The sequence below is a fragment of the Pristis pectinata genome, chromosome 26 (genome assembly GCF_009764475.1).
Source record: "Pristis pectinata isolate sPriPec2 chromosome 26, sPriPec2.1.pri, whole genome shotgun sequence".
Lineage (NCBI taxonomy): Eukaryota > Metazoa > Chordata > Chondrichthyes > Rhinopristiformes > Pristidae > Pristis > Pristis pectinata.
This window is the reverse complement of record NC_067430.1, coordinates 21,779,104-21,793,308: the sequence shown is the minus strand read 5'-3', so window position 1 is coordinate 21,793,308 and position 14,205 is coordinate 21,779,104. Positions and strand designations below refer to the sequence as shown.

General features: G+C 40.4%; 1 protein-coding gene across 3 annotated transcripts in view; it reads left to right on the top strand.

Moving 5' to 3' along the window:
- tp73 (tumor protein p73) overlaps nucleotides 1-14,205 on the top strand; it is a 100,491-nt gene that overhangs the window by 47,996 nt on the left and 38,290 nt on the right. The gene's annotated exons all lie outside the window — the stretch shown is intronic.

Sequence of the window (14,205 nt, the reverse complement as noted above, 5' to 3'; positions counted from 1 at the left end):
ATGTAAAGGGCGGGCGGGCAGGCAGGCAGGCTGTTGATTGGGTTGTTGTGAGTGGCAGCAGTTAACTCTAGCAGAAATTGAAGATACTGACTTTTCATTAAAGTTGGAAGGACATCCATAATTTAACTGTTTCAGCTCCTGTCTATTGCATTTACGTTGAGATCAGGCAGAACCCAAGGTTAGTTGGCAGTACCATGTTGTTAGTAGGATATCTGTTCTGAACCACACCTAGGCTTTAGTTGTGATACAGTTAATGCCCCACCCTAGTACACTGTGATTCCCACAGCATCAGCATTGCTTAAGCCATTTCTGCCTGTTAGGTTTTAACCTTCCAGCTGTGGGAGATTCCAAACAGAAAAATAACATTGCAGATCTATACTGAGGAGTTAAGAATTCAGGCATCTTACCCCCACTTCCTCCACTCCAATCTGGAAAAATAGGTGTTGGCTTCCAAGATGTTCATGATTCCTTTGATGGCAGTGATATTCACTTCTTTGGGTGGTTTCTATCGTTGATGTGGATGGCACTAGCACTTAACAAAGTTTCTGCTGCCATGGGGCTACACAGAGGACCAGCCCAAAAGGTGTAAAGACCCCAGGAGAAGGCACAGGAATTGAAGGCTATTTATATGAACCAGATGTGAATCCTATTAACCTTACTCCACCCTATATCCAACATTATACTGGATTTTTTTTTATACTGGCAAATGAAATCATAACATAGCATTTATTCATGAATTTTAAAAAAAACATGACAAAATGGTACCTGCTTCATTAACAAGAGTTAGATGTCATCCGTTGACATTGGTTGGGGAGCAGACCATCTTTGAGCAGGTAATTCTGCCTTGATATTGATATTGACCCTTGATATTGTAATAATTATTTCAATAATTTCAAAGATCATCTCTAACAGCAATTCTGTTTTCCCCCACCTCTGCCACTCCGCCCTGGTTTCACAATGTAAGAACAGACACAAGTCTTCCTCCACTTACTGCTCAGTGTGTCTTGTGGGCAATGCCAAGCATTAGCAGGAGAAAATTAGAAGAATGGCCATACCTGGGCAGTCATGTTATGAAATGGCATCCAGCAAAAAAAGCACTGCAGAGGAATCAGAATTGGAGGACAAAGAAAAGGAGAATTAAAATTGCCAATAAAGCAAGGAAAAGTAGCATGAGGAAAAAAGGATCACACACACACACACACACACACACACACACACACACACACACACACACACACACACACACACACACACACACACACACACAGTGAAAGAATGAAAAGACGAGATCCTCACCCACATCTCACCTCTGCTTCTGAGGAAATAAACAACAGGACTATTAAGTTTTCTGTGGACTTGTCCATCCAATAAACATGTTACAGATGAAAAGAAAACGTTTGGAAAACGGTAGTGGGTCAATTTGCATTGGTAAATAGAAAAATATTTCGTTAGGAGAAAGCCCATTCAACTGGACACCTTGGAAGGGTTCCAGAGGAAATTTTCTAAAATGATACTGGGTATGACGGACTATAGTATGCCCAGTGACTGCAGAAGCTGGAGTTGTTTTCCCAACAGCAAAGAAAGTTAAGGGGAGGTCTAACAGAAGTCATCAAAGGGTTTTGATAAAATAATTAAAAATTGCAGATAGGAGGTTGACCAATAAACAAATAACACATATTAGCGATCAATGATAAAAGAAAACAGAGAGATGAAGAGAATTGTTTCATTGTACAATGAGTGGTTATGATCTGGAAAGCACTATCAGAAAGAAAGGCAGAAGCAGATTCAAGGGTCAATTTTCAAAAGGGTTTTAGCTATATAATTAAGGAATAATTTGCAAAGATGTTAAGAAAGACCTGACCCTTTGGGCCAAACGGATCATTACTCTGTGAACACCTCTGACTAAAGGGCTTTACTTAAAGCAGTAACTGCGCTTTATTCTTCACAGATGCCGACAGACCTTCTGTGTACTACCAGAATTAATTGTCCAACGTTTCTCGTTAAAAGATGTGTACTAAAACATATATTGGAATCCAACAGGGAGACAAGCAAGAGAAAAAAAAACAAAAAAGAAGCTTTTTTTGTTCTTTTTACATCTACAAGATATTAGGAATATAATTAGTAATGGAAAATATAATTCTGGGGGTGACTTTTTTTTAACCTTTAAGACATTCATAAATATTTGCCATTGTGTTGCTGTCAATTTTGTGTGCTTTTGGGAGCCATTTCATTTTAGGAGCCATTTCATTTTAATCAAAAAATGGAGTTTCCCCCAAATTGCACAGAGTATAGGTGTATTATTAGTATTGGTAGTGAGCCCTACAAGCAAGGAAGATGTCAGGATTCATCCCTAATCTGTCCTGAGTTAGCTGGTTGTTGGCAGGTTCCTGGGAAGAAGCTGCAGCTGGTCTTCAGCCCCCGAAGCTACACAGGAGAGGAAAATCAGCTGGTATCACAGGTCCTGATAGATACCCAGTGACATCAGCTGGAGCTTTCCTTGTGAGTATCAGGTGACAAATTACCTGCCGCTGTGTGTCCACTCTGCCTCATGAAGTTTCTGACTGCTGGCAAATTGGATCCACACCTCAGCAGTGGAGAACAAAATGTGCAAAGAAATTGCAAAAGTATACACTTAATGCAATATTATGTTAGTGGTTTTACATTTGCTCATAGGCTTTCCTTCCCAATGGTATGTGGAAATCTTTGCCTACCTTACCCCAGTGGTATGTGCTAACTCTGTCTGCATTTTCTAATATGCGTGTTCCAAGAATGTGAGCAATAATGTTTAAGGAGGATACAGATCAATTAAAGCCGCTTATTACATGTCTTCTGAGATTGCATACACATTTGTAAATTTTACCAATGAGGGAGAGACTTTGTACTTGAAAAAATATCATTTCCTTAAAAAAGCAATACTTGACCCCTTCAAGTAATCCTGTCTCCATCCTTCTCTAGGCTCCAAAGCCCTTGAACATGATCCCAAATTGGTGCCCATCTTTAGTGGAACTCCTTGTTTGAATCCCTTCAATCAGGTTGTCATTCTAGCACAGTAGTGAAATAGCTCTTGTCAGTTTCACTAAAAACATTCTGTGTCAAAGGTAAATTATCCTTTCTTCAACCTGTGATATAGTTGATCACACTGCCTCTGCCAGTACTTTCCACTGTCATCCAGCCGGGTGAGACTGCATTCTTATTTGCCCTGTCACACTTAGAAAATCATCCTTAACCCCTTCCATTTTGCAACAGCAGTATTAACTCGTTACCACTGTTAGGAGGTACAGTAAAATAGTGATAATGTTACTTTATTTATAATCCCAAAACCTGGAGTAATAATTCGGAGGTATGAGTTCAATGGTAGATGATTGATTTAAATTTATTTAATTGAAGAAAGTGCCAACACTAGTAACCATAAAACTACTCAACTGTTTAAAAAAAATCCATCTGATTTACTGATTTCTTTTTGGAAAAGTAACCTGTCTCAGGCCTCGTCTGATCTTTACATGACATCAAATTACAGCAATATGATTGACTCTTGTACATCTATGATGTCGTATCTTATCTTATTGTTGAACTTATTATTTAGCAGCATTCTCGGCACATAGCTTTGGTTCTTGTTTAGCTGCCTGCAGGGACATTGCATTGTCAAAATAAACCACAGGCAGTAAGTTGAAATTTCCAACCCATAATTACAATGCTGGTCCACGTACTTTAGTTAATTGAATAAACTTTATATTCATTTGTTATGAATAATACAAGAAAGAATTTTAATTAATATTCCACAACTGATAATTGCAAAAAGGACTAAAACAATACTTCAATCTGAAAAATCTAATGCACATCTCTCTGGTGTTTGGGCAATATTTTACCCTAAAGTTTTTGAACTATTAATGAATATTTGCAGAATAAAACATTAAATAAAAACTTGGCACTTACGATATCAATTTCCAAACCAGAGGAATTCAGATGTTGATAAAATAGTCAGGAAAGGTGGTTATATTCTGTTGATTGGCACCTCCTGGACAGAGCAGCAATTTTGGCTGCCAGGCTCACTGTGCCTCACATGGTATCATTTTAAATGTTTTGATCTTCTGCAGCTGAGTTACTCTGACCCTGGAGTCGTAAATTCCTATAATCTACCCCTGAGAGGTAAAATGCACCTGATCAGCTGCATCTTTGCCAAGTGTAGCATTAAACAGGGAGCAAACACATAACATTTTGAGGAAGACTGACTCCCATCTTAATATGCAGGTGTAATGGGCAAACATAACCTATATTAGAGAAACAAAGGACTGCAGATGCTGGAATCTAGATGAAATACAATATGATGCTGGAGGAACTCAACAGGCCAGGCAGCATCCGTGGAGAAAAGCAGGCAGTGAACGTTTCGGGTCAGGACCCTTCTTCAGGACCGAAGATAGGAAAGGGGAAGCCCAATACATAGGAGGGAAAAGCAGAGCAGTGATAGGTGGACAAAAGCGGGGAGGCGGGGTGGGCACAAGGTAGCGATAGGTAGATGCAGGTAAGAGATAGTGACAGGCAGGTGCGGGGGAGGAGGGGAGAGCAGAGCAAGGAAGGTCACATGGCTGTGGAACTGAGTGAGCACATGGTCAAGGAGCCGGAGAGCAGAGAAGATCACAGAGGGGGAGCAGTGAGAGAGGAACTCACGAAGTTCCTGTCAAAGAGAGGAAGAAAACTTCTTCAAAGTGGGCATCCTTGAAGAGTCTTCGCAGTGAAGCAGTAGTACTAGAGAAACAATGGACTGCTGATGCTGGAATCTAGATGAAAAACACTATGATGCTGGAGGAACTCAGCGGGCCAGGCAGCATCCGTGGAGAAAAGCAGGCGGTTATCGTTTCTAGTCAGGACCCTTCTTTAGGACTGAAGATAGGAAAGGGGTTATTTGTGCCCATTGCATCACTATCATTATATTGAGATGCCCATATAAAAGGCTGTGGCTTATAGCTCAGGATGTTAATTGGATTGAAAACTTTAAGAGAGAAAACAGGAAGAATTCTATTCTTGATGCTTAACACTAAAATCTTTTAAAAACACTATATCTTTTAGCTAAAAGGCAAGACCAACAGTGGTGAGGTGCTTCATGGCTTTGGGGTCCTGATAAAGAATGAAGTAGATTAAGATACAATGTCATAAGCATTCACACCGTGAGGAACTTATGGGATGATTTATTTGGAGCATGAAAAGAAGAGACAAGCTTAAAGTGAAACACTTCTGAAGACCAACAGAGTTTACTGAGTGTATAGATTTGTAATATGGACCAGGAGGTCCCTATATCAGGTCCACCTTCTGTGGTGAGTTAATTAAAAGCATGAACAATGAGGGGAATGACTGTGTCTTACACACATCCTTTAGTTGAGGAAGAAAAACATGTCCATGGTTCCCATGCAGAATCACTGTCTAATAATGCTAACTGGAAAGGTACATGTGTATACCTTAGAGTGGAGATTTCTCAATTGACATTATTCTAATGGTTTGTTAACATTTAAAATAAGTGAATTAGAACATCAGGAAGATAAGAAATAGGAGCGGGAGTAGGTCATTTGATCCTTTGAGCCTTCTCCACCATTCATCAAGATCATGGCTGATCTTCTACCTCTATGCCACTTAGGTGCACTATCCATATTTCTTGATTTCCTTAACATCTAAAAATTTGTTGATCTCTGTTTTGAATGAACTCAGTGATGGGGCCTCTACTGCCCTCTGGGTAGAGAATTCCAAAGATTGACCGCTTTATGTCTGAAGAAATTTCTCCTCATCTCCATATGAAATGGCCCACTTCTTACTTTGAGACTGCCAGCCTTGGTTCTAGATTCCTCAGCCAGGAAAAACATCCTCCCTGCATCCAGCTTTGAAGTCCTTTCAGAATGTTGTAAGTTTCAATGAAATCTCCTCTCATTCTTCTAAAGTAAGAGAGTACAGGGCTACACTCCTCAATTTCTTCTCATATGGCAAACCAGTGTGGTGAATTTTTGCTGCACTCCCTCCAGGGCAGGTATATTTCTTTTCAGGTAAGAAGACCAGAAATGGACAATAGTCTAAGTGCAGTCTCACCAAGGCCTGATATAATTACAGCAAGGCATCATTACTCCTGAACTCAAATCCTCTTCTTCCTCCTCTCTGCTCACAACCTGATCTATGTTTGCACCATCAGGTCATGACATCTGATCTCCTCAGCCAAATAGTTGATTTAGACTGAGCAACTGGTGCCCATGCACCTATCAGAATGGAACCTCACTAATTGCAGTCTGCCAACTTGGGAAAGATCCGCCTATTCTCCCTTTTGCTTTCTGCCCAGTGACCCATTCGCATTGTCAGTATACCGCCTCCATATCCATGTGCCCCAACCTTGTTGACCAAATTCCCTGCTTGAGACCTTATGGAAAATCTTCTGAAAATCCAAAAGCACCACATCCACTGGCCCCCCCTTATGTATTCTATAAGTCATATTCTCAAAGAACATCAGCAGATTTGTCAAGTATGGTTTTCCTTTAGTAGATCTGTGCTGACTCTGCTCAGTCCTAATATTCTTTTCTGTCTACAGCTAATGATTGCCTCTGAACTGTAGATTCTGAAATTACATATCTAAATTGTGCATAGCAAGCTTGTACAAACAGCAGTCAAGAGAGATGACCAGTTAAACTATTTTGGTGTCACTGGTTGAGGGACGAGTTCTGGTTCTGAAGTAGTGCTACAGCAAATTTTACATCAATCTAGGCAGACAAATGAGGTTTTTGTGTAAGATAGGTACCTGCAGGAGGCAACAATACTTCAAGACTATTCTGTCATTAACACACAATGGTCGACCTGTGACTAAATTCAATATGCCGATCTTTGACTTATAAACCTTAATACCTCATTGTTATGTCTATTAATCTCAGGTTTGAAATTTATAATTTGCAAGAGAGATTTCCAAATTTCTGTCACCTTTTGCATGTAGTAGTGGTTCCTCACTTGACACCTGAAAGGTCTCTAATCTCACTTTTCCTTAAAGAATATTGCCCCCTGATCCTGGACTCTCCACCAAGTAGAAATAGTTTCTCTCCATCTATTCCAACAGTTCCCTTGAATATCTAGAAAATGTCAATCAACTTACTGCCTAACCTTCTAAATTCCAGACAACATAAACCAGAATAGCTCATAATACTCCAGGTGTGTAATGAACAGGGATTCGCATAACTGCAACTTAATGTCTATTGCTTTTGTAGTCCAATCTATATTTAGGCCAGTATTATTTTCTGCACAAATGATCCTTAAATTATCTATAGACTCGCAATTACTTTTGACAATACAGCATACCCTCAGAACAGATGAAGCATTCAAATTCTGGAGTGAGACTCAAATCCATAAATTTTAACTGTGACTAAATTGCTCAAATTGAGTCCAATTGACAATATTATTTAAGAGTCCTCTGACAACCACTCTCTTAGTTCATTCATGAAGGCTGAATACTTGATGAGAGAAGTACCGGGTGACAATAAAACCTTATCCTGGGGCACAGGTAATACAAAAGTAGTTGTTGAACACAATTAGATAAAAGAAGTGGCCAGGTTCAAAGAACAAAATAGAGATTGAAGGCCAAAGTTTAAGAAAGGGTTGCCTGCAAAACAATGGTCTTTCCCTTGCGCTAAATCTTGACATTCAAAGGGCAAGGCTATTCAGATGAACTTTGTGCTCTGCAGATTTGGGTTTTGTGTTCAGTATACACGTGTGAGAAGTGGAACTTCATTTCTGTTAACCTAATATTCTAATAGTATATTTAAAATAACATCACAGCAAAGTGGTTTACAAAAGGTAATGTTTCAGTACAGGAGTTAAATTTGCATGAACCTCCTGAGCCATTTCTGACTGTAGCCAGAATTAATGTAAATCCTGAAAAAGTCTAGGCATGCCAATCTGCAGTCTCAGTATTTTTATTTAACAGCAAGGGCTGGAGCATGGCAGAAACTGGTAAGGTGACTAGGATAGTGTAAAATTAGGCAAAATGCATAAATGTTCTGCAGATGTTGGATTCCATGTAAATGCATCCATGCAAAGGCTATAGATTCCATGTAAAGGCTGTTGATCTTTTGGATAATTGACTCTGCAGAGAGAGAACCTTATGGAAAATGATTTATAAAGGATTAATCCTAAACAGTTGATCCTCGAGACTTAACCCAAATGTTTTAACCTTATAGAGTTAAATCCAGAAAGAATTGACCATCAGTTGGACTATTATCACTGTCCTTAGTGCTGAGATCAGTGCAGCAGATCCACAGGGTCCTGATCAAAATGTTTGTCATAAGGAAGTCTTATTGTGAAGCGCAGTTGTACCTGTAACACTGGGAATTTGTACCTCAATAGTAATGAAGACTTGCACTTCAAAACTGGTCATTTCTCCAGCCAAGCTCTTTCAGTATTGTTACAGTATTGGTATCTACCCAACTATGTGGAAGATTTCCCAGTTACTTCCCATCTAGAAAAGGCAGGACAAATCCAGCTAATTACTGTTCAATCAGTCTATTCACAATCACAGCGATTGAAAGTATCATTGACAACGTTATGAAGTGGCACACACACTGACTTTCTCACTGATACTTAGTTTTGGTTTCACCAGGACCACTTGAACCAAAGATCTTAATTCTAGAGATAAGGTGAGTGTGACTTCCCTTAACATCAAGGCAACATTTAATAGAGTGTGGCATCAGGGAATCCTGGTAAAGCTGAAGTCAATGGCCATCAGCTCCACTGTTTGAAGTTATACTTCTCACAAAGAAGAATGGCTGTGGTTGTTGGAGATCTATCACCCAGCTCCAGGACATTGCCATAGCAATTCCCTATGGCAGTATCCCAGACCCAGATATCTTCAGCTTCTTCACTTATGACTTTCCTCATAAGGTCAGACATGAGTATTTTTGCAAATTGTTAATTCCATTTGCAACGTCTCAGAAAATGAAGCAGTCCATGCCTGAATGCAGCAACACCCAGACAACATTCAGACACGGGCTAATAGACGACATATTCATGCCACACAAGTGCTAGACAATAGTCATCTCCAACAGGAGAAAGTCTAACCTATTGAATTTAACCTGTTTTTGACACTCAATGACATTACCATTGCTTAGTTTCCCCCACCATCAGCATCCAGCAGATTACCATTAACCATAATCTCTGGGAGAGCATTTCAGAGATGGTGACTATAACTCTGAAAGTTTTAAGTTTGTTATGGGAAAGGACAAGAATAAACTTGTAATTAAGGTCCTGCCTTGGAATAGACTGATTTCGGTATGATGACAAGACCTGGGAAAAGTGGACTGGAAGCAGCTACTTGCAGGTAAGTCTACATGCAAGTAGTAAGAGACACTCAGAAATGAAATAATGAAGTTCAGGGCTAACATGCACCCATAATGGTGAAAAGAAAGGCCAATAAGCCCAAAGAGCCCTGGATACCAAGGATTATTGAGAGTTGGATAGAGAAAAAAATAGCTTATTGCAGGTTTAGAGAACTGAAAGCAGAAAAAGCCTCACAGGAATATAGAAAGTGTAGGAGAATACTTAAAAAGTAATTCGGAGGACAAAGAGAGTGCATAAAATAGCACTGGTGAGCAAGATGAAGGAAAATCTCAAAGCACTTTATAAGTATATTAAGGCAAGAGGGTAACCATGGAAAGAATAAGGCCCATTGGAAACCAAATTGGCAAATTGTGAATAGAGCTGAAGGTCATAGGTGAGGTCTTAAATTAATAGTTCTCATCTTTATTCACTATGAAGAAGGACATCATTGTTGGATAATTCAGGGAGGGGTGACAGATCATTTCTAGAGCAGTTTGCACCAACAAGGAGAGGCAATAGATGTCTTAGTGGACTTAAGGGTGAATATATCCACAAGACCTAATGAGATGGACCTTTGACTGCTATGGGAGACAAGGGAGGAGACTGCTCAGGCTCTGAGAGAAATTTTCAAATTTTCCCTGGCCACAGAAGAAGTGCCAAATGACTGGAAGAAAGTGAATGTGGTACTTTATTCAAGAAGGGCAGTGAGGATAAGCCATATAATTACATGCTGGCAAATATAACATCAATAGTAGGGACATTTTTTGAAAAAAAAACAGGATTAATCTGCACCTGGAGAGATGGATAAATCAAGGATACTCAGCATGGCTTTATTAAAGGGAGATCCTCTCTGACTAATTTGATTGAATATTTTGGGGGGCTGACTAATTGTGTCCATGGGGTTAAATGCAGTTATGTGGTCTACGTGAGTTTCAGTGAGGCCTTTGACAAAGTCCCACCTGAGAGGCTGGTCCAAAAGATAAGAGCATATGGGATCCAGGGCAACTTAGTAAATTGGATCCAAAATTGGCTTGGTTCACAGATGACATGAAGATTAGTTTTGTTGTTGGTAATGAGAAGGATTGACTTCAGTTCCAGTATGTTATTAATGAGTTGGTATGATAGGGAAAGAAATAGCAGATGGAATTTAATCCTGAAAAGGGTGAGCTGATGCATCTTGGGAAGACTAGTAAGGCTAGGACATGCAGAATGAATGGTAGGATCCTAGGAAGAACTGAGGAACAGAGGGACCAAAGATTCCTGAAGGCAGCAGCACAGTAGTTAAGGTGGGTTACGAAGGCCTTCATTAGCCAGGGTATAGAGATACCTGGAAATGCACAGCAATAGTGCCCAATGCCTTTAGTGCATGTCTAGATGCCATTTTCATGATTTTCATGCTCCTGTGTATCCATGGGCCAATCATGCAGAAGTGGAATAAGATAGAAACATATGAAACCTTTGTCATAGCTTGAAAGTGGAATCCAGCACTGGGAACCCATCTTATGTAGATCGTCATTAAGCTGAAACCTTAATCATTGGACCTCTATTGATCAATAGCTCCCCACCATCTTGCACAACAGTTTATGGCTTGCAGTCAATATTAGTTCACCCACCATGTACTGCCTGTTTAACATGGCTTTACACGAGGGGTGGTGCAGCTGGTAGAACTGCTGCCTCACAGCTCCAGCGGTCTGGGTTCAATTCTGATCTCCAGTGCTGTCTGTATGCTGTCGGTCCAAGTCCATGGATCCCTCAAAGTTGCTGTGCAAGTTGATAGGGTGGTTGAGAAGACATATGATGTGCTGACCTTCATTAGTCGGGAGACTGAGTTCAAGAGCCGTGAGGTAATGTTGCAGCTCTATAAAACTCTGGTTAGACCACACTTAGAGTATTGTGTTCAATCCTGGTCACCTCATTATAGGAAGGATGTGGAAGCTTTAGAGAGGGTACAAAGGAGATTTACCAGCATGATGCCTGGATTAGAGAACATGTCTTATGAGGAAAGGTTGAGCGAGCTAGTGCTTTTCTCTTTGGAGCGAAGCAGGATGAGGGGCAACTTGAAAGAGGTGTATAAGATTATGAGGGGCATAAATAGAGTGGACAGCCAGCACCTTTTCCCTATGGCAGCAATGGCCAATACCAGAGGACATCAGTTTAAGATCAGAGGAGGAAAGTTTAGAGGAGATGTCAGAGGTAGGTTTTTTACAAGAGAGTGTTGGGTGCCTGGCACGCACTGCCAGGGGTGGTGGTAGATGCCGAATCGATACGGACATTTAAAAGGCTCTTAGATAGGCACATGGATGTAAGAAAAATGGAGGGTTATGGGCTGTGTAGGAGGGAAGGGTTATACTGATCATAGAGTAGGTGTTTATATAGGTCAGCACAACATCGTGGGCCAAAAGACCCATACTGTGCTCTACTATTCTACGTATGGAGTTTGCATGTTCTCCTTGTGATCATGTGGGTTTCCCTCAGCTGCTTGAGTTTCCTCCCACATTCCAAAGATGTGCAGATAGGTAGGTTAATTGGCCACTCTAAATTGCCCCTATTGAGCAGGTGAGTGGTAGAATCTGGGAGGAGTTGGTGGGACTGTTACATGGATTACTCTCTGAGCCAGCATAGAATTGATGGGCTGAAATTACTCCATCTATGTTGTGAGGAATTATGGAATATGGAACTTTATAGGCACCTATAACTTCTAGGCCAATGTGACACCATCTCTCACTGGTAACAAAATTAGTGACTTTTGAGTTTTTACAATGGACAACTACTGAGATGTTAAATTGAGGCCAAACTGTCCTCTCAGGTGGACATAAAAATTTGATGTCAATATTTTGAAGAACATCAGGAGAGTCATCTCCTGTGTTCTTGTCAATAATGAATCCCTAAATCGGCACCGCTAAAACTGGTAATCTGTGCATTGTTTTTACTGGGAGTTTGCTGTGCAGAACTTGACAACACTGGTTACACTTCAAGTGTACTTAATTGGTAGTAAAGCTCACTGAGATGATCTGAGAGATGCTAAACAAACAGAAGTTGTTTGAGCTCCAGCTCATTCCTCCACAGTGGCTCAAAGGTGTGGCTGTTCCTACCTCTCTTGCCTAATCACTGCTTCTCAATTTAAGTCACCTGATCTCCTAATCTCAGAAGTTCACCCAACTACCTTGGGCCCTTAACCTGGGGTTTCTTTACTAAAAAGGATGATGAGGCATTTCCTTCCTCCAAACATAATGGATGGAGAGAAGTGATATGGAGCAAATTTTGTGGTTTAAGTGCATGAGAAATCAGGTTGATTCCCTGATAATCCTCTTGTTCCTGTTTTCCTCATTGTAGTGATCCCACACAGGCAGGTGAAGAAAAGGGACTATTTATCTCTACTAGCCAAATGGGCTGTTCAGAGCAACAAACAATCTGCTGGAGGAACTCAGCAAGTCGAGCAGCATCTGTGGGAGGGAGAGGAATTGTTGACGTTTTAGGTCAAAACCCTTCATCAGGACTATTTAGAGAACTGCTGAGGAGATGATGCATTGAGAGGGTTAAACATTATATATTACTGCTTCGTTTTCTCCATAAAAGCTTGCCTTTGAAGATTGAAGCAGTGAAGGGGCAAAGTAGTTAACGGTATCTATTGTTTGCAAGATGATACTTGCCTAGTGACAAGGGATATAGATCATTACCACTCTCACTACGAGAGCCTGTCCCAACCTGTCCCGGGATGTGAGTCTGCAGCTGTTTAGCCTGTGACTGCTGTCTCCTCCTGGCCAGTAGAACTAGCGGTTTATTAGGAACCGTTGAGCATCTGTCCTGGGCACGTCTTATGCATGCTCTTGAACTCAACAAGGAATGTAGGAGTCAGGAGGCACATGGTCAAATCCTTTCAAAAACAAGGTATGAGATGGATATAATCCCTAGAGAACAAGTCTGAACTTCTCAGAAATGACAGCTGCACTTAAATAAGTTTCATCTGAGATGAATGTTCAGACAAAATTGCAAACGGTGTGGAAATAAAAAAAACTGACTTTTCACATCTACATGATGGCTTTTCTGCACAATAAAGCATTTCATTTCCATGGTACTTTAACCCAAGCAATTTTGGGTAAAATCTTCCAAGAAGCTGTCTGCAACCAACTACTTTTAGAGTCGTCACCTTTGGAGATTCACAGAAAAATTTACAGGTTGGGTTGTTACCACACAAGCTCGTGTTTGAAGTGAATGACTGACCCCGTTTGTGTTGCTTCCAGGCATCGTATTTGCATTAATGTGTGATATTGTGTTTTGACACTTATCAATTATTGTCTTACAATGTAAGGGAGCACAGAAAAGGTCTTCAGAGCCCTTCTAAATTTAGATAAAATCTCTTCTAATTGCCCTTATTCCCCTTCCTCTCAAGCTTGATAGTTGACGGAAGAGAAATGAAGCATGGTAAAGTGGACAGTAAATTTGGGTTACAGAGGTTAGATTATATGGTGATCTGATGGTGAGATTTTGGAACTGACACTTTCTCTCCTTCAGGGTATAGATAGTAACTGAAAATTTGCACCAGGGGGTCAACCAGAAAAGTTGTTATTAAAAAGACTGGTACTGTGAATGTGGAGTGCTCCAGAGGGCATAGATGTGGCATCAATCAAGATGTTAGTTAAAATGGGAGCACATTCTTGAGAAGTAAAGGGAACAAGGGATCAAGACAATGGGCCAGTGTCACAGTTTGAGAAGAGTTGCTCCAGTAAACAAAATAGAAAGCCATATCAATGGCACAAAAGACCCTATTCCTATCTTAATTAAATCAACAACTTCATTGAAAGAGTCCATTGAGGAATTAATGGAATTGTTTTAAAATTTAGTAATACAAAAATTCCATGCTAAGAACTTCAAGGTTGA